Source organism: Lissotriton vulgaris, chromosome 1_1, assembly GCF_964263255.1.
Source record: "Lissotriton vulgaris chromosome 1_1, aLisVul1.2, whole genome shotgun sequence".
Taxonomy (NCBI): domain Eukaryota; kingdom Metazoa; phylum Chordata; class Amphibia; order Caudata; family Salamandridae; genus Lissotriton; species Lissotriton vulgaris.
In genome coordinates this window covers 105487234-105505564 of record NC_141685.1, presented here as the reverse complement: position 1 = coordinate 105505564, position 18331 = coordinate 105487234, and the positions used below count along the sequence as shown (strand labels likewise).

Below are 18331 nucleotides of genomic sequence, written 5' to 3'. Positions count from 1 at the left end.
CAAGTCGCCTCTTAATGCACCAAATAGCGACTCTAACAAGGCGTGGGTAACTGGGGCTTCAGAGGTGTCTACATCTTGGCTGATTTGTGTCGTTGGGGAGAGCCTCCCTTCTCCGCTGCCAGTCATCGTGAGCTTGGTCAGCATCTTTTTTAGATTCTGATCCTTCTTGTTTCTCGCTGAGGACATGGCTGCTATATCTCTTACCACATCACCAGACCAGCCTGCCTTGTTGTGGGGGACCCAGCCCCAGTGGGTGGCAGTCACCGGGTTGTCCTCCCGCTGAGCTCCACTACGCTGTTGCTTGATGGTGAAGGCCAGAGTTGTCACTCCCTTTCAGTCTCGTCCGGGCCTTGCTGCCTTCAACCGTCTGCTATTGTCCTGCTGGGCATCTGCTGCCTGTTCTCAATACTCTAAGCACTTTGCGCCCAAACCTGTAGTGAATCCCCCTGTAGGCCAGCAAGCCTATCTGATCCTGGAGCACTAGATGTCTTTTTGGACCACTGCGGCTAATTCCTGCACTATGTGCTTGCAGGACGTGGCCTCCGGTTTCCTCTGACTTGGCAGTCAGCTCCAGAGAGACTACTCTATGCCCGGGCCATTCATCCTTTGGCACCTTGTGATTCTTACAGCTTTATAGTTCATATCTAATTCCCCTTAATGGATTTTGTCATTTTAGTGTCATTTTGTGCAATACATTTTACTTTATTTTTCTATTTCGGTTTGGGTTTTTTATTGTTTTGCATTTTGACTTTTACTTGTTTGGTTTCTGCATAAATGTTTTACATATTATCTTAAGTTAAGCCTGCCTGTTCGGTGCTTAGGTACCAGGGGGTTGATCCTAGGTTAATTGAACGGCTTTGAAAGTTCACTCTGACAACGGTTGGGATTGTTCCTCGTCTACCGCAAATAATAATTCAGTTTCTTACTGAAACTATCTGAAATTATCTGCAAAACAGGCAGTTGATAACCTGCCAGGGCTGAAACACCCTGTGGACAAACTGGAATGTGGGACGAGTATTGTGTGGCAATAGAACCTCTAAAAAAATTCAGCTTGCAGATGAACCAAGAATCACACTTGAATGTCACAACTTTTAAAAACAAGGTAGTCAGGAAAGTGTGGCAAATATATTGCAGCTCTTTGCATTTTGACAGCCCCAAGCAAATTTGAGAACAGAGTGGATGTATGTAGCAGAGACAAGTCTGTTCACCCAATGTGAGTGGTGATATCCGCTTTGCTGATCTGCCTGAAGTTATAATGCTGCTGACAGTAGCGTGTCGGCTAAAAGCGATGGTGTGATTGGTGGAACAATAAAGCCAAATAAGAGAAAGTTATCTTCCGACACCGCAGTCTTCGTGACTGAGACCAGTAATACTGAAGACTCTGAGACTCACAGCAGTAATTTCTCCTTTCAGAGCGTTATTGCTGCAGATGGAGTGAAGCCCAGAAGTAAGCACATTATTAAGGTACCAACAAAGTTTAATATTGTTCATTTGTATTAACTGTTTCTCTTTTGAAGCATTTGGAAATGCATTTTCTAGTTGTGATGCTTTTTGGTTAGTTTTTTCTTGTAGGCTGTTACCTTTGGTTTAAAGGGAAAGATTTTGTAGTGTGTGACCTTAATGCTGCAGTTTGCATTTCATTACCATCATTTGCTTACCCTGGAGAATCTCTAGGGTGTAGGAGTTTTGCTGTTTCAGAGGTCTTTCTTCAGCTTCTGGGCAGTTGTCGCTCTGAGGCGATCTGTGGTCCTGTTTCTCTGCTCTTCTTGTAGCAGCTCCTATCAGAGCTTCATCCTCCCGCCAACGATAATATGATGCCAGGCACCACCCAGCACACAACACAGCCTATGATGGGCTACGTCTATCTGCTCGGTGTAGTTAGAGCGAGGATAAAGTTCTCCGGACCCATCAGGCTGTGAATGTAACCTATGGGATTAAGATGAAATGAAGAGCTTACCTCCTTCCTGAGTGGCTCCAGTCTGCTGTGTGCAGACCCGATAGCTGGCAGCACCCTGGAGGATGTATGTATAAATCAGATTATGTTGGAAGTAACCTGCAATATAGTGGCAGGCAGCACCCTGCCATAGAGTAGGATTTCTCATAGTATTTTATTTCCTGACACGTTATTGGAGATTGTCTTTTAACTGGCAGAAGAACAACACTGACCATACATTTTTCTGGGTTTGTCTTTAAAATGACGTACATATGAGGTATGGCATTTTGTTCTGCTGGAATAATAACACAAGTTATCTTGCACTCTATGTTGTTGCATGGATTTTAGGCTGCAATGCATTCCATGTTTCATTCAAACGTGCTTTCTACAGGGCACATACATGATTTGCTGCTGTAGAGAAATAATGCTCCTGTGTTCTGTGGCAGACTCAGAAATATTGAAAAACTTCATGAGTTCTCTTTCAGCACTTCAAAGTAAAACCTTTCAATTTTTGACTCAATCATTTGGCAGAAACATAACTTTGTACCATTAAAATAGTTGTGATGGGGAACATTCATGTGGGGTTAGGTTAGTTGCTTGCTGACTCGGAGGAGTATGGAGTTGACCACCTTCCCTGGTCCGGTGTGGAACCAAGCCAGCGATGCTTTGCTGCAGGCTCATTTGCCCTGATAGCTGGTCAGCAGTTTGAGGAGGAGGAGGTGAAGAGCTGGCTAAGTGTGCCATGAGGCTGGCAATTCAGTACATCCCTGAGAAGTGAGCTTTGAGTCAATGTAGTGTTCCTCTTATACCACGTGCAATTCATCCTCTCCAAAGCCTCAAGAATTCCTGGGTGTGAAGGGCGGCTGATTCTGATTGGGTGCTGGATAGTTTTCCAGAAACTCATGTTCTTGATTGTTCATGTTTGTCAGTAGTTAAATAAACACACCCAGGGGTTTTATCTATTCAGTGAAACAAGCTGCAATAAAGGTTTCTTTGTCATTGCAAAAAAATATAAACGACTGACGAGCGTCTGTCTGTCAAAGAATGGAAGGGCTGGTGAACTGTCATTCATCTCACTGCTAAGCAGAGCAGTGTCATGCTTCACCCTCACTCAGGCCTCTGATTTTAATCAACATCGCTTAGAACACTGGGACTTTAGAGCCCATCCTTTTAATGAGAAAAACAAAACTACAAGTCCCATAAGCAATAGTGGCGGAAGGGGTCATGCATGACCTGGGACAACATCTGATTCAGCACATCCAGTTCCATTTTTTAAGTATTTGACATAATATTGAATTTATAACCTTTTTTTTATGGTCATGAGTCACCAGAATACTAAAAACGTGTCTTTTATTTTCAGGGTCAATTAAGTAATGGTCACCAGCTTGGAAGCTCTGTTAATCTTCAGTATTTGTCATTGATCTCCATGTGTGGCTGGTTTCGGTCTCCTCCCTGCATCGATCCTGATAACTCACACAGGTAAGGAGCTTGTAGCAGCAACATGATAACCCCATACTCGTCTGTAAGAAGTGCGCTCCGAGGCAGGTATCCGATCATTTTTGTGAAACAAGCAAGGGACAATATCTGCTATGTACATTTGTTAAAATAAAACACAGTCAAATCACAGTATACTGTTCCGGAGGCTCAGTCCCAGCGACATTATCTGTAAATGAACGCAGTCACCCTAGGAAGCATGTGCTTTTAAGACATGTTGCGTTCACTCACCTGAAGGTGACATGCTTCATCATTGGGATATACTCCTCACCAGGCCGGCGCTACAATGCCTGGCGGGCACCACCAGAGGGCACTTTGTTGCAGATCTTTGAATAAGTACGCCGGATGAGCATAGTAGGACTGAGGATGTTGTGTCATAAGATGTGAGATTGGTGAAAGTCTGAATATAAGATCAACCATCGACCAGTTGCCGCAATATAGTTAATGTGATCTTCCTGGTCCATGTTGAGATTAAAAACAGTGGCAGAGAAATTGAAGAACTAATGGCCCCTATCACTCCGTGAAAGTGTCGATTACTTATGGATCTGCTGGTAAGCTGGGGTCTATACTTCAAGTCAACTTTTTTTATGCCTTGTGTAGTCAAGTCAAGTCATAAGCTTTTATTCGATTTGAGAAATACAAATCATACAAGCATAAAACATATAAAAACAATTCATTGCATACGTAATTATTCTAAAAACAAAGTGACTCAAGTGAACTCGAGAATAATTCATAAAAGAAGAAGAGAACATACACTGGCGTACGCTGGGCAACAATACATAGTTAAAGGTATAATTTAAAGCTAAAAAAGGGTCATGCATGTACAGACAGGAATAAATAGAATTATCACACAAAGTGCTTTTCTTGGCAGCTGTACATTTTGAAGCAAAGGTTCCAATATGGCTCGGGCAAACACGGAGAGGTTAATTCATGTGTAAACAAAAAGGTAAAAGACCATACATTTACATACGATGGGTATAATGCATGATTAAAATACGATATACTGTTAAAAGAGACATATATGTACAGACAGGAATATATAAAGTTATAGCAGCACTATGCTCTTCCTGGCAGCTGTACATTTTAATATAAAAGTGGCAACAAAGAAACAGATATCCACGTTCTCTAGGGAAGATAGTAACTCTAGAGCGCTCTTTGAAGATCGAATGTTGTATTTTAAAAGGATAGGTTTTAGATACCTTACCCTTAAAATGTGATAAAATTTACAAAAAAGTAAAAAATGACAGCAGCTCTGGCGTGAGGTATTGTGACACGGGCAGGGAGTCTCGGATCTTGTTTTCTGGTCTGGGAATGCAACAAGGTGATGTACAATACCCAACCTGACTCGGGTTAGTACAAATTGATGGGAGGGACGAGAGACATTCGAAAGGTAGGCTTGAAACCCCGGAGTTAAGTTTAGTTCCTTGTAGAAATTCACGGTGGCTAGCTTGCCATACACCTTATCTCGCCCTTTCTTTTTAAAATTTTAAAATGTTTGTTTGATTTCTTTTTTGGGGATTGCAACCGCCAGTTCGGGGTCGAGGAGAACATCAATTTCAAATAAAGTTTTATACCAGGAATGAATGTACATCTTTTTGGAGCGAAGAGCCCTCAATTTGACCCCACACACCCGCCCCGTACAATGCAGAAGAAACACAACGTATATTATATATGTTAATCATATCTAAGAGGCTTCTCGTTCCGAGCTTGGATGCAAATGGAATATACTACTGGTAGTCCGCATCATTTTCAACCTGATGTTATCGAACTCGGGTACCCAAGACCCGTCGTTGGCGTAGGTGATTCCCAAATAACAAAATGATTTAACGTGTGTCATCTTGTCGCTATCCAAGAAAAAGCTGTACTTCAGTTTATTTGCAGACTGCCCGCACAACATTACATAAGTCTTAGTTTTGTTCACGCGGAGCCTCCTGTTTTGAATAAACAGCATGAATCTGTCAATGAGTCGCTGTAAACCAATCTGAGTGCGGGATAAAAGAACAGCGTCGTCCGCATATAGTAAGATTGGGACAGGTTTGCCTCCAATCAGGGGAGCATCTGCTGGGGTATCGGCCAAGATGCGATCAATATAATTAATAAAAAGGGAAAATAAAAGAGGGGCCAGTACGCATCCCTGGCGAATACCCCGTGAAACTTTGAGAAACGGCGTACATTCGCCTCGGGTGCCATAACGGACCTTACAGGATGGTTTCTCGTAAAGCCTGGCCAGAAAGTGGACAATTTCCTTCGGTGCCCCTGACTCCAGCAAAACCTGCCAAAGAATAGCGTGATCAACTAAATCAAACGTGCTGCTCAGGTCAGCGAAACATAAAAAAAGATTGCCCTTTTTGACTACAGTGTATTTGTTGATAATGAGGTCCAAATTTACACATTGCTCCAGGGTGCCCATACCTTTCCTAAAGCCATATTGCACTTTTGTTAAAATGTTCATGTCTGTAGCCCAAGTTTCTAGTCTTTTGAGCAAGATTCTACTCATGACCTTTACTGAGGCGTCCAACAGAGAGATCGGACGATAATTGGAAGCCTCAGATTTACTGCCTTTTTTGAATAGGGGAATAATAACTGATTTTGATATTTTATTTGATATTTATTGGCATTTGTAAAGCGCTACTTTCGCTCCGGAGGGAGCATCTTGGCGCTGAGCACACAGAAGGTCGACTATGGGGGGCGTGGATCAGATAGCTGCGAGAACTGAGGAGTCAGATTGAGAGTAAATCCAAGTTTTCAGGGATTTCCTGAAAAGGCTTTCTGAGGGAGCGTGCCTCAGGTTGGGGGGGAGACGGTTCCATGCCTTAGCCGCCAGAAAAGAAAAGGTCTTTCCGCCCTTGGATTTTAATTTTATTCGGGGTTCAGAGATGAAATTAGCGCCTGATGACCTCAAACAGCGAGTTGGAGTGTAACGCTGGAAGCGCTTGGTCAGGTAGGATGGACCCGTGCACCTGGTAGCTTTAAAGACAGTAACTAGAAGCTTGAATAAGATTCTCTTATGGAGGGGCAGCCAATGGAGGGCGTTGAGGGCTGCAGAGGCCGAGGACCTGCGGGGGAGTTTCAAAACAAGCCTAGCTGCTGCATGTTGAACACTTTGTAGTTTTTTAAGAGAGGATTTCTTGATGCCTGCTAAGAGGCCGTTACAATAATCCAGCCGGGAGAGGATAAGCGCCACCGCGACTGATTTCCTGGCTGAAATAGGCAGAAAATTAAAAAATTTCTTTAATTGCCTGATTAGACTGAAACAGCGCCCTGCGGTAATGCGCACATGCTCATCGAAGCTGAGGGAAGCGTCAAATTGAACGCCCAGATTGCGGGCTGAAACGACCGCGCTCGGTGGTGCTTCGGAGTTATGAGGCCACCAGTCTTTGGGGGAAAAGAGTGTGCCTTTACCTAGGGGTATTATCTCTGTTTTGGCGCTGTTGCATTTTAGATGATTCAGGTTGAGCCAGGAGAAGACTTCTGACAGGCAGTTTTGGAATCTGATGGCAGCATCAGGGAGTCTTTTGTCGATAGTGACGACAAGCTGGGTGTCGTCAGCGTAGGATGTCACAAGAATCCCATGTGACTCGATCAACGTGAGAAGGGGGGCCATGTATACATTAAAAAAGAGAGGGCTCAGGATGGAACCCTGGGGCACCCCTGAGATGATGGATCGTTCGCCAGAAAGAAAGGGGCCTAAGGAGACCGTTTGAGAGCGGTTGGACAGAAATGAAGTTATCCAAGCAAGCGCGGAACCCGAGACACCAATCTCACGCACTCTATTAATTAGAATAGCATGTGAGATGGTGTCGAAGGCCGCGGTTAAGTCGAGCAGGATGAGGACAGCCTGCCTGCCCTCATCCTGCAAGAACTTGATGGTGTCTGACAGCTCAATCAAAGCGGTTTCTGTGGAATGGCCGGGGCGAAAGCCAGATTGCTGTGGGTGCAGGATACGTTTATTTTCTACAAAATTTTTTAATTCCTCATGGACTAGTTGCTCGGTGATTTTGCCTAGCGCAGGGAGAAGGGAAATTGGGCGCATATTAGACAAATCAGTAGGGGTTTTATTTTGCTTTTTCATGAGGGGCTTGACTATGGCCTTCTTCCACTCAGTAGGAACGATACCGGAGTTGAGGGATTCATTCACAATCGCATTGATTAGAGGATTGACGGACTCGATAAGGTGGTGCAGGATGACTGGGGGGCAAGAGTCCGTAGGGGCACCTGATTTACAGGCCAAGATAGCTTTTTGCGTTTGCAGTAGGGAGACTGTTGTGAATTGATTTAGTGAGGGAATAGTTGTGTCAGGCTCTTGGGTTGGAATGGGTAAGGGGGGGAAGTCCTTGTGAATATTATTAATTTTCTCCTCAAAGAAATCAGCGATTTGGTCGCAGAGAGTTTGTGAGGGGGGGATTTCAAGTGCCAGTGCTTTGGGATGAGTAAAAGATTTTACGATATTGAAAATCGTTTGTTGTTTCTGTTTAGCTGAGTCTATTGCTAGAGAGAAGAATGCCTTTTTTGCTTTTTTTATATTAGAAAGATATTGTTTTCTCTGGAGAATGTATATAGATCTGGACGTAGGATCATAGGTTTTTCTCCATTCTCTCTCCAAAAGCCTACACTTAAGGTGACAGTCAGTGAGGGCCGGAGTATACCAGGGGGCATTGGGTTTCTTTTTTCCTCGGACTGGTTTTTGAGTAACAGATTTTGAATTGGCAGAGACTACTCTGTCAATCCACAGATGGAAGTTTGTGGAATCTAGTGAAGCGTCACCCATGATAGGAGGGGGGGGGACAGCCGGTTGTGGATTAAGTTTGATGTACTCAGCTACCTTCTTCCAATTGACAGGGAAGGGGGTGTGAGAGTGTTTAATGGGAGGAGGGGGCAAGGTTTTGGTATTGATGGAGAAAGGAATGAGACAGTGATCTGTCCATATTTGTGGCAAAGGGATAGAAACATCTAGGGAAGTCAAGTTTGTGCAAATGCCGTCCAAGGTGTGCCCGGCACAATGGGTAGGATGGGAGACTAATTGGGAGAGACCAAAAATCTCAAGGGAGTGGCGGAAGTTGAGAGTGTGGGGGTCAGTACCGGATTCCAAATGAAGATTGAAGTCCCCGAAGAGGGTGAAGGTGGGGTAATGGGTAAGAAGAGCTGCCAAAATTTCATCAAGGGAGTCCAAAAATGGAGTGGCATTTCCGGGGGGGCGATAGACGAGTGCTCCTGAAAAGGCGGAGGAAGAACTGGTTTGGATAACAAATCCCAGGGATTCACAATCCTTGAAGGAGGCCAGGTCGAATGTATGGCACTTGAGTGCTTTCTTTACAATGATGGCCAGCCCGCCTCCCCGACCAATGGGTCTATCCCGCCTGAAGATGGTGAAATCAGGGGGGAGGGTGGTAGCAAGATCGGGGTTTGAGGCATCATGCAACCAAGATTCAGTAATGAATAAGGCATCAAGATCGGCTGTTATAATAAGATCATAGATGTCTTGTCCGTGACGCGCTAAAGATCTGGCGTTGATGAGGCCACTATTAAAGGAGGTTGTCTTATGCCGAGGGAGAGGGGGAAGGGGAGGAATAGGGCTGACGGGGCTGGAGGATGACCAACCACATGATCGGCAGATGAAAGGGCCCCAGAGGTGGTCAGAAAAGGAATGAACACAACAGGAAGGACTAGGTAAGGTGGGGCGCATAGAAAGCAGCGCGGAAGAGTCGTACCTGAGTACTGGGGATGTAGGAGCAGCATGGCCCACGCCCGGCGCGGTCCTGGCGCGGACGGGCGCAGACGGGCTTGGCTTAGGCGCGGCTTCGGCGCGTATCCGGCACGCCCGCTGCGCCAGCCCGCTGCGCCGTCTGGCTGCTTTGCACATTATGTAGGGAGATAAGAGGGTGGGAGTAGGGCGCGACTAGAGCGCTCTCCCCGCCTGCCTCACTCAAGATGGCGCCCACCGCCGCCGAGTGTCGGCTGAGGAGCGGTAGGGCGGAATTAAAAGAGAATGAGAGGTGTTAAGGTGTCAGAGTGCCTAAGGTATCGATTCCCCTTAATTTTAAAGCCCCCAAAGATGAACTTCAAGCAAATAAAAAAAATGGTTAAAAACGCTCCAAATGCAATAATCACAATGCTGCTAAAATTGGGAATCCAGATAGCACGTTCGTGTACACATCAGCCGCTCGCAGCCCCAGTTCCCCTCACTAGGGAGAGCTTCTGAAGGGCGCCGAGCGCTGCAAAAGTTCGATTAAAATACACCAAGAGGGCGGGAGTAGGGCGCGACTAGAGCGCTCTCCCCGCCTGCCTCACTCAAGATGGCGCCCACCGCCGCCGAGTGTCGGCTGAGGAGCGGTAGGGCGGAATTAAAAGAGAATGAGAGGTGTTAAGGTGTCAGAGTGCCTAAGGTATCGATTCCCCTTAATTTTAAAGCCCCCAAAGATGAACTTCAAGCAATTTAAAAAAATGGTTAAAAACGCTCCAAATGCAATAATCACAATGCTGCTAAAATTGGGAATCCAGATAGCACGTTCGTGTACACATCAGCCGCTCGCAGCCCCAGTTCCCCTCACTAGGGAGAGCTTCTGAAGGGCGCCGAGCGCTGCAAAAGTTCGATTAAAATACACCAAGAGGGCGGGAGTAGGGCGCGACTAGAGCGCTCTCCCCGCCTGCCTCACTCAAGATGGCGCCCACCGCCGCCGAGTGTCGGCTGAGGAGCGGTAGGGCGGAATTAAAAGAGAATGAGAGGTGTTAAGGTGTCAGAGTGCCTAAGGTATCGATTCCCCTTAATTTTAAAGCCCCCAAAGATGAACTTCAAGCAATTTTAAAAAATGGTTAAAAACGCTCCAAATGCAATAATCACAATGCTGCTAAAATTGGGAATCCAGATAGCACGTTCGTATACACATCAGCCACTCGCAGCCCCAGTTCCCCTCACTAGGGAGAGCTTTTGAAGGGCGCCGAGCGCTGCAAAAGTTCGATTAAAATACACCAAGAGGGCGGGAGTAGGGCGCGACTAGAGCGCTCTCCCCGCCTGCCTCACTCAAGATGGCGCCCACTGCCGCCGAGTGTCGGCTGAGGAGCGGTAGGGCGGAATTAAAAGAGAATGAGAGGTGTTAAGGTGTCAGAGTGCCTAAGGTATCGATTCCCCTTAATTTTAAAGCCCCCAAAGATGAACTTCAAGCAATTTTAAAAAATGGTTAAAAACGCTCCAAATTCAATAATCACAATGCTGCTAAAATTGGGAATCCAGATAGCACGTTCGTGTACACATCAGCCGCTCGCAGCCCCAGTTCCCCTCACTAGGGAGAGCTTCTGAAGGGCGCCGAGCGCTGCAAAAGTTCGATTAAAATACACCAAGAGGGCGGGAGTAGGGCGCGACTAGAGCGCTCTCCCCGCCTGCCTCACTCAAGATGGCGCCCACCGCCGCCGAGTGTCGGCTGAGGAGCGGTAGGGCGGAATTAAAAGAGAATGAGAGGTGTTAAGGTGTCAGAGTGCCTAAGGTATCGATTCCCCTTAATTTTAAAGCCCCCAAAGATGAACTTCAAGCAATTTTAAAAAATGGTTAAAAACGCTCCAAATGCAATAATCACAATGCTGCTAAAATTGGGAATCCAGATAGCACGTTCGTATACACATCAGCCGCTCGCAGCCCCAGTTCCCCTCACTAGGGAGAGCTTCTGATTGACCCCAGGAGGGAGGAATGTTACCTTCTGCTGCGCAGTTAAAGGTCCTCACCAGAATAGGAGCCCACAAGTTTGGTTCTGCTTTTAGTAAATCGATGGGGACCCCATCGGGGCCCGGGGCCTTTCCCCCCCTTGCTGTTGAAAAGCCCTTCGTGACCCTCCTCCAAGGTTACTCCCAAAGGTAGAGGTATCCAAGAGGAGGACTCGGTCGCTGATACGGTTAGGGGTTTCCCTTCCGGGTTAAAGATATTAGTAAAGTGGGTAATCCACTCGTTGCATGCAACGTATGATGTTATTTCCGGGATACCATCAGTGTTTAGAAAAGGGCTGTTAATTATTTCCCAATAAAGTTTACAATTTTTGGTCTCAGCTGCTTCTTTCAGCTTATCCCAAGCTTCACTTTGTAAAACCTTTTTCCTGTTAGAAACTGCCATTTTATAGTTAACCCTTAATTGTTTTATTCCATTGCTGTCTCGGGGTTTGATACCTAAAGCTTTCTTCAGTTCCCGTAGGGCTGCTGTACAGGGTTTATCAAACCATCCCCGTTTTATAACTCTGTTAGATGGGGATTTCTTAGTAAAAATACCTTCAATGATGGTGTTGATCTTGATAAATTGTGACAACAGGAAATCGGGGTTAATGACATTTTTTAAACAATAACTGATTTCAATTTTACAACTAACTATGACCTCCCTCTGTTTGGCCATGGAGCTGGTTCCAGACCATTTAATCCTCAGACCATTTGGTCTGATCGGAACGATATCGGTGGAACAGGTTTCTCCAGTCACTAGTTTTGCACCCCGTCCCGGTAGGGTAACGCAGATGCTATTGTGATCACTTAGACTTTCCTCCCTGATACACAGGTTTATAAAGTCTCCTGTGCTGGAGAACAGAATATGGTCTATAAATGTCCCAGCGTCCCTCCCTGTAAAAGTGGGGCAAATGTCATTCAAACTGTTTTTGTTACAACTTAACAGGTATAGGTCTAGTTTGATTAACAGTTTGTTTAAAATTGAACCATAGTGGCAATGTGGGAAATGAAGGGAGTCCTCACTCTCACCCACACCCCCCCTATGATTAACCGTCTCCGTTCCAAAGCCACAGGGATTCCCTATTGATAGTTGACATGGCTGCAGATTAAAGTCCCCTGCCCATAGAATGTCTGCCCTTCTGTTTGAGATGCCCAGAACCCTTACGATTTCCTTTTCCAAAGGGAATAGAATATTCCCTCTGGAGGCATCAAAGATGTTATTATAAAAATTAACAAGGACCAAATCATTTCCCATGCTACATTCAACCCTCACTACCTGGCTGTGGGTTCCCACAATCGAGCTGCTTCTGACTTTGCAGTTACAAAACGTATTGGACAGAAGTAGCAGAAGGCCCCCCGTAGCCCTTCCTGAACTGGATTTAGTGGCGTTGAGGCAATGGGATGAATAACCTTCTATATTTATTTGCTCTTGGCACCAGGTTTCTTGAAGGAGGATTATATCAAATCCTTCCCCTATAAACTTAGGCCAGAAGGGGGTGTCTAGTTTCCCTGCAATTCCGGCAATATTCCAGGAAATGAGGGTAAGGCCTGCAAACTCGGTTGGACCATAGATAACCTGCTCCGACTGAGAGGCGCGGGCTATGATCGAGTTATCCTCTTTGGCACTCTCGCATGGGGCAATCTTGGGGGCACAGAGAACCACACACGCTTCATTACTAATACATGGAACACCTCTCCGAGGGTACATAACTACAGGCCTGCAGGTGGTAGTTTGGTTATTGCAGGGGTAGGGTTTGAGAGGGAGAGGTTGTGTAGGGCTGCCTTCCTGAACAGAAACCTCCCGTATGGCCGCATGTCCACTGGGGGGTACGCAATCCGTAATAGAGACTGCTCGATCGCTAGCGTGGACATGTTGCATGCGTACGTCCGACCCTAACTGCCTATTATCGGACTGGCTTGATGATGGTGAAGCATGAAGTCAGTCAACCATCTCAAGACAATCAAATCTATTGTTAGTGTGAATACCTCGCCACCCGTCGCCCATAAAATGGCCTTTGTTGGAATACCAGGGCCGAGGTACCCATTCCCTGCTCCTGCTCTTTTGGGTCAGCCATGGACCTCCATAATTCCAGGGTTGTTCTGGAGGTAGAACCCAGTTTGGTGGTGGTATTGGGTGATGATAGTTATATACGGGGGGGGTAGAAAAAGGAGAGTCAATGGGCGTCGATTCCCCCTTTCTTCTCCAGATCTGGCCACAAGCAAATATGATTCACGGTGGACGCATCATCGCAAGTAACAATGACGCAATCCCCCTGAATACTCTTCGGGCTCGCCCCCACCCATGGTACTCTGCGTACAGATGATATTCTACTGGTGTTTGGGGGCTGTAATGGCCTATTGATACTAAGCCATTGAAGGATTTTATTCAGAAGGGACCAGGGTTGTTCATCTGATCCTGCTGTTAGTTCGGGTACTCTCGTTAGGATCACAGTAAATGGGGATACCTCAGGTGACAGATGAACTGGGCGTTTGGGTCTAAACCCCCTCTTAACCTGTGGAGGATGTGATTTTGGGGGCACCGGGGGTTTGGTTTGAGATGGCTGCGAGGACACCTTGGCCGCGGTATGATTGGCAGCTAATGGTGGGGCTACAGGGGGGGGGGGGGGAGGGAAGAATTTTCCTGACTAGATAAAGGTGACTGAGAAGGGGTTTTAGCTGTTGACTTAGATTTTGCACAATTTTTTGAAGCTGATGGTATGGGGGTTGATGGCTCTTTTGTTTTAGACTGGGTTTTGGTCATAACGGGCGGTCTATCTGAGTTAGCTGGTATAACCCCAGGATTGACCACTGTCGAGGCCCCCCCAGATTTAACAATTCCCGCCCTGGTCTGGTTGGGTAATTTAACGAGGAGTATGGCTTTTCAATTGCCATAATACTCCGTTCCAGAGGTTGGAGATGGTATTTTATTAAGTCCCTGAATCTAGCGAAAAGCTGCGGAGTATCACAGCCAATCAGACTGAGGCCACCCTCTTGATCATTGTCAGATGTGGGGCATTGTAGATTAGATGAGCCAAGTGCTAGAGGGGGCGTTCTTGGATGGTGGTACGATGGACCCTTTCTTTTTATTGGCTTTATGATGGTGTTTGGTGTTATTCCCCTTTTTTTGGAGTTCTGGCTGCTTAGGAACAGCACCTTCTCTAACCCCCTTGAGCCGGGATACTTGTACAGGATCTTCAGACAGAATCTGCCCAAGGTCCGGGGTAATCTCAAGGTTCCCTGTCGAGGTTGATGGCTGATAGGTCAACAGCATTTGGGATGGAATGAACTTGGGCTGTTGCACCAGACTGTATTAGAATTGGGATAGGAGAAGCTGATGGAAGCGGGGTTAAAGCCGCAGCTATGAGGCCCATTGAGGATCTCCGGGCAATCGCAAGGTCCTGAGACACCTTGCGTTCTAATAAAGAAATATTTTGATTAATTGCCTCATTAGTTTTTGAGATGAACTGGTCAATAGGACCTGTAAACAAGGCAGTTCTAAGTGCAGACTTACTTCTGGAACCCCTGGTCATTGTTGTGAATGTTCGAGGTCTAGTTCCAAAGGACACAAAGCACACAAATGTCAAAAAGTCAATACCTTTGGGAGATGGGGGCAACGTCTGGTAAGTGGGATCCAAGGGGGGTAGCCCAGCCCAGCCTGGAACAGTCTGGAACGGGCTGAAACGGGCCTGCCCTTGGCCCGGGCTTCGCCCGGCGTCCCGCTCGGGAGGTTGTGCGCTACTTTTATGCGCCTCCTGGCGCTTCCTGATGGTGCTTGGCGCAGTGCCCGTTGGGGAACGCAGTTCCCCAGACCCCGCCCCCCGCTCAGTGGCAGTCTCCCTGGGCCAGCAGGAGGCGTGCGGCGGGGCTGCCCCTGTGGCGGTTCGGCTGCGGCAGAAGTCCTCGAGCACCTGGCGATATGCAGTAAGGTCAGCCAGGCGGTTTGCAATCCGGTCTGCTTTCAGGGTAATGTGCTAGTCAAAAGGTTTCCCCCGCTCTGCAGGCTGTGCGCTACTTTTATGCGCCTCCTGGCGCTTCCTGATGGTGCTTGGCGCAGTGCCTGTTGGGGGATGTAGTTCCCCAGACCCCGCTCTCCGCTCAGCGGCAGTCTCCCTGGGCCAGCGGGAGGCGTGCGGCGGGAGGCGGGGCTGCTCCTGTGGCGGTTCGGCTGTGACAGAAGTTTTCGAGCACCTGGCGATATGCAGTAAGGTCAGCCAGGCGGTTTGCAATCCGGTCTGCTTTCAGGGTAATGTGCTAGTCAAAAGGTTTCCCCCGCTCTGCAGGCTGTGCGCTACTTTTATGCGCCTCCTGGCGCTTCCTGATGGTGCTTGGCGCAGTGCCTGTTGGTGGATGTAGTTCCCCAGACCCCGCTCTCCGCTCAGCGGCAGTCTCCCTGGGCCAGCGGGAGGCGTGCGGCGGGAGGCAGGGCTGCTCCTGTGGCGGTTCGGCTGTGGCAGAAGTTTTCGAGCACCTGGCGATATGCAGTAAGGTCAGCCAGGCGGTTTACAATCCGGTCTGCTTTCAGGGTAATGTGCTAGTCAAAAGGTTTCCCCCGCTCTGCAGGCTGTGCGCTACTTTTATGCGCCTCCTGGCGCTTCCTGATGGTGCTTGGCGCAGTGCCTGTTGGGGGATGTAGTTCCCCTACCCCGCTCTCCGCTCAGCGGCAGTCTCCCTGGGCCAGCGGGAGGCGTGCGGCGGGAGGCGGGCCTGCTCCTGTGGCGGTTCGGCTGTGGCAGAAGTTTTCGAGCACCTGGCGATATGCAGTAAGGTCAGCCAGGCGGTTTGCAATCCGGTCTGCTTTCAGGGTAATGTGCTAGTCAAAAGGTTTCCAGAATACTAAAAACGTGTCTTTTATTTTCAGGGTCAATTAAGTAATGGTCACCAGCTTGGAAGCTCTGTTAATCTTCAGTATTTGTCATTGATCTCCATGTGTGGCTGGTTTCGGTCTCCTCCCTGCATCGATCCTGATAACTCACACAGGTAAGGAGCTTGTATCAGCAACATGATAACCCCATACTCGTCTGTAAGAAGTGCGCTCCGAGGCAGGTATCCAATCATTTTTGTGAAACAAGCAAGGGACAATATCTGCTATGCACATTTGTTAAAATAAAACATAGTCAAATCACAGTATACTGTTCCGGAGGTTCAGTCCCAGCGACATTATCTGTAAATGAACGCAGACACCCTAGGAAGCATGTGCTTTTAAGACATGTTGCGTTCACTCACCTGAAGGTGACATGCTTCATCATTGGGATATACTCCTCACCAGGCCGGCGCTACAATGCCTGGCGGGCACCACCAGAGGGCACTTTGTTGCAGATCTTTGAATAAGTACGCCGGATGAGCATAGTAGGACTGAGGATGTTGTGTCATAAGATGTGAGATTGGTGAAAGTCTGAATATAAGATCAACCATCGACCAGTTGCCGCAATATAGTTAATGTGATCTTCCTGGTCCATGTTGAGATTAAAAATAGTGGCAGAGAAATTGAAGAACTAATGGCCCCTATCACTCCGTGAAAGTGTCGATCACCTATGGATCTGCTGGTAAGCTTGGGTCTATACTTCAAGTCAACTTTTTTATGCCTTGTGTAGTCATGGAGCAATCTGTTGGCATTTCATCAGGACCAAATATGGGAAAACGGGTAAATGTGACCTAATCTTCTCCACAGCGTGAGCAGCTCTGTAACTCAAAGCCCTGCACCGTGCATAGGTGATAAGGTGCCTATTACCATCTTACTGCCACAGGTGAGCGCTGTCTAACAGAGTGCACTAGTTACGGTAACCCTTCTAAAATTCAGGACATACTGACTTATCCAATAGCGAGGACGCCCATCAGAGGGCAACTGGTTTGAAAAGCACATGCTTCCTAGGGTGCCTGCGTTCAGTTAGAGGTAATGTCTGTGGGACTGAACCTCCCGAACAGTATACTGAGAGTTGATTTATATGAAGAATGTGTATACTGGACTGTCATTTTCCTCGTCATCTCTTGTGCTATGTAAAATAAAACACAACACACCTGGAGGCCAACAAATCTATCATACATTTAATGCAAAAATAGCAAAAGGCCAAGCAAACTAACAAGTGACAATTGTCTGTGCAATGGACGAGAGCATCCACCCTAAAGCAAGTTGGAGTATATAATGCTAATGCTACACAATGTATTTTTATGCACTTTTCTCCTAATACAAGTCAATGAAACATGAACACGTGATAGAAACAGTTACTAAAACAACACTAATGGGTAGGAGGCAGGATCTACTCTCGAGAGGATTGTGAGGAGTCCGTGAGGTGCAGATAAAAGCTACACAGACAAGCTGCAGAATTCACTGTTTCTGGAAATAACACTTCTGTTTGTCAATATTCAATTTACTACAAGATGCAGGAAAGTGTGCAGATAGACATCACTAAATAAAAGGGTTCTGGGCCCTAATAGAATCATGTAACTTTGCAGGCATATTAAGGCGAACAGACACATCAAATTAATATAAAATTATTGTAATTTGGTAATGTAATATATCAATGCACGTTGTGGCATTCATGTGTAACCAATTATCGGAATTAAAGAAACCAGTATATCCAGTTATGCTTTCTCAATTCCTTCTTCCTAGAGGCCACCACTGCTGCTATCCAGCTGTATTCAGCAGTGCCTCCTGTGACCTGGAATCCTGTATTTAATCAATACCGAAGGTTGTCAATGCTTCTAGCCAACTCTGGTCACTGGTGCCACTCGCACCCCCACCACCCTTGGGCCTGTTATTCTTTAAGCCATCTCCAGTCAGTAGTGGCCCCTTGGAGCTGTATGTAAGCCTACTAGCCAGCTCCTGTTGGTACTGGCCCCTGGGACCTGTTATCATTCTAGCCAGCTTGAGTCATTAGTAGCACCTTGGGACTAGTGATCATACTAACCAGCTTCAGTCAGTATTGGCCCCCTGAGACCTCTTATCCTGCTAAGTAACTCCAGTCAGTAGTGACCCCTGTACCTTAAATCCTGCAAATATTCAAAACCAGAGGTCAACTCTACTGCCAACCAGTTCTAGTCAATATTGACATGTATTGTTACCCTGCTTTTAATGAATACCAGAGGCCAGCGTTGTTGCTAGCCAGCTCCAGTCACCAGTGCCCGTCACATATTATCCTCAATAGGATCAATGCCCAAGGCCTGTGCAGCTGCTAACCTGCTCTAGTCAGTAGTGACCTCCCAGACCTGTTATTC

At 46.9% G+C, this 18331-nt stretch overlaps 1 protein-coding gene across 1 annotated transcript in view; it reads left to right on the top strand.

Moving 5' to 3' along the window:
* The window catches only part of LOC147737618 (uncharacterized), a 68485-nt gene that overhangs the window by 20365 nt on the left and 29789 nt on the right, over positions 1 to 18331 (top strand). The window contains exons 2-4 of the mRNA XM_086938748.1: positions 1414 to 1464; positions 3294 to 3412; positions 15978 to 16096. The gene's annotated coding sequence lies outside the window, so the exon portion shown is untranslated. The remainder of the gene's footprint in view (positions 1 to 1413; positions 1465 to 3293; positions 3413 to 15977; positions 16097 to 18331) is intronic.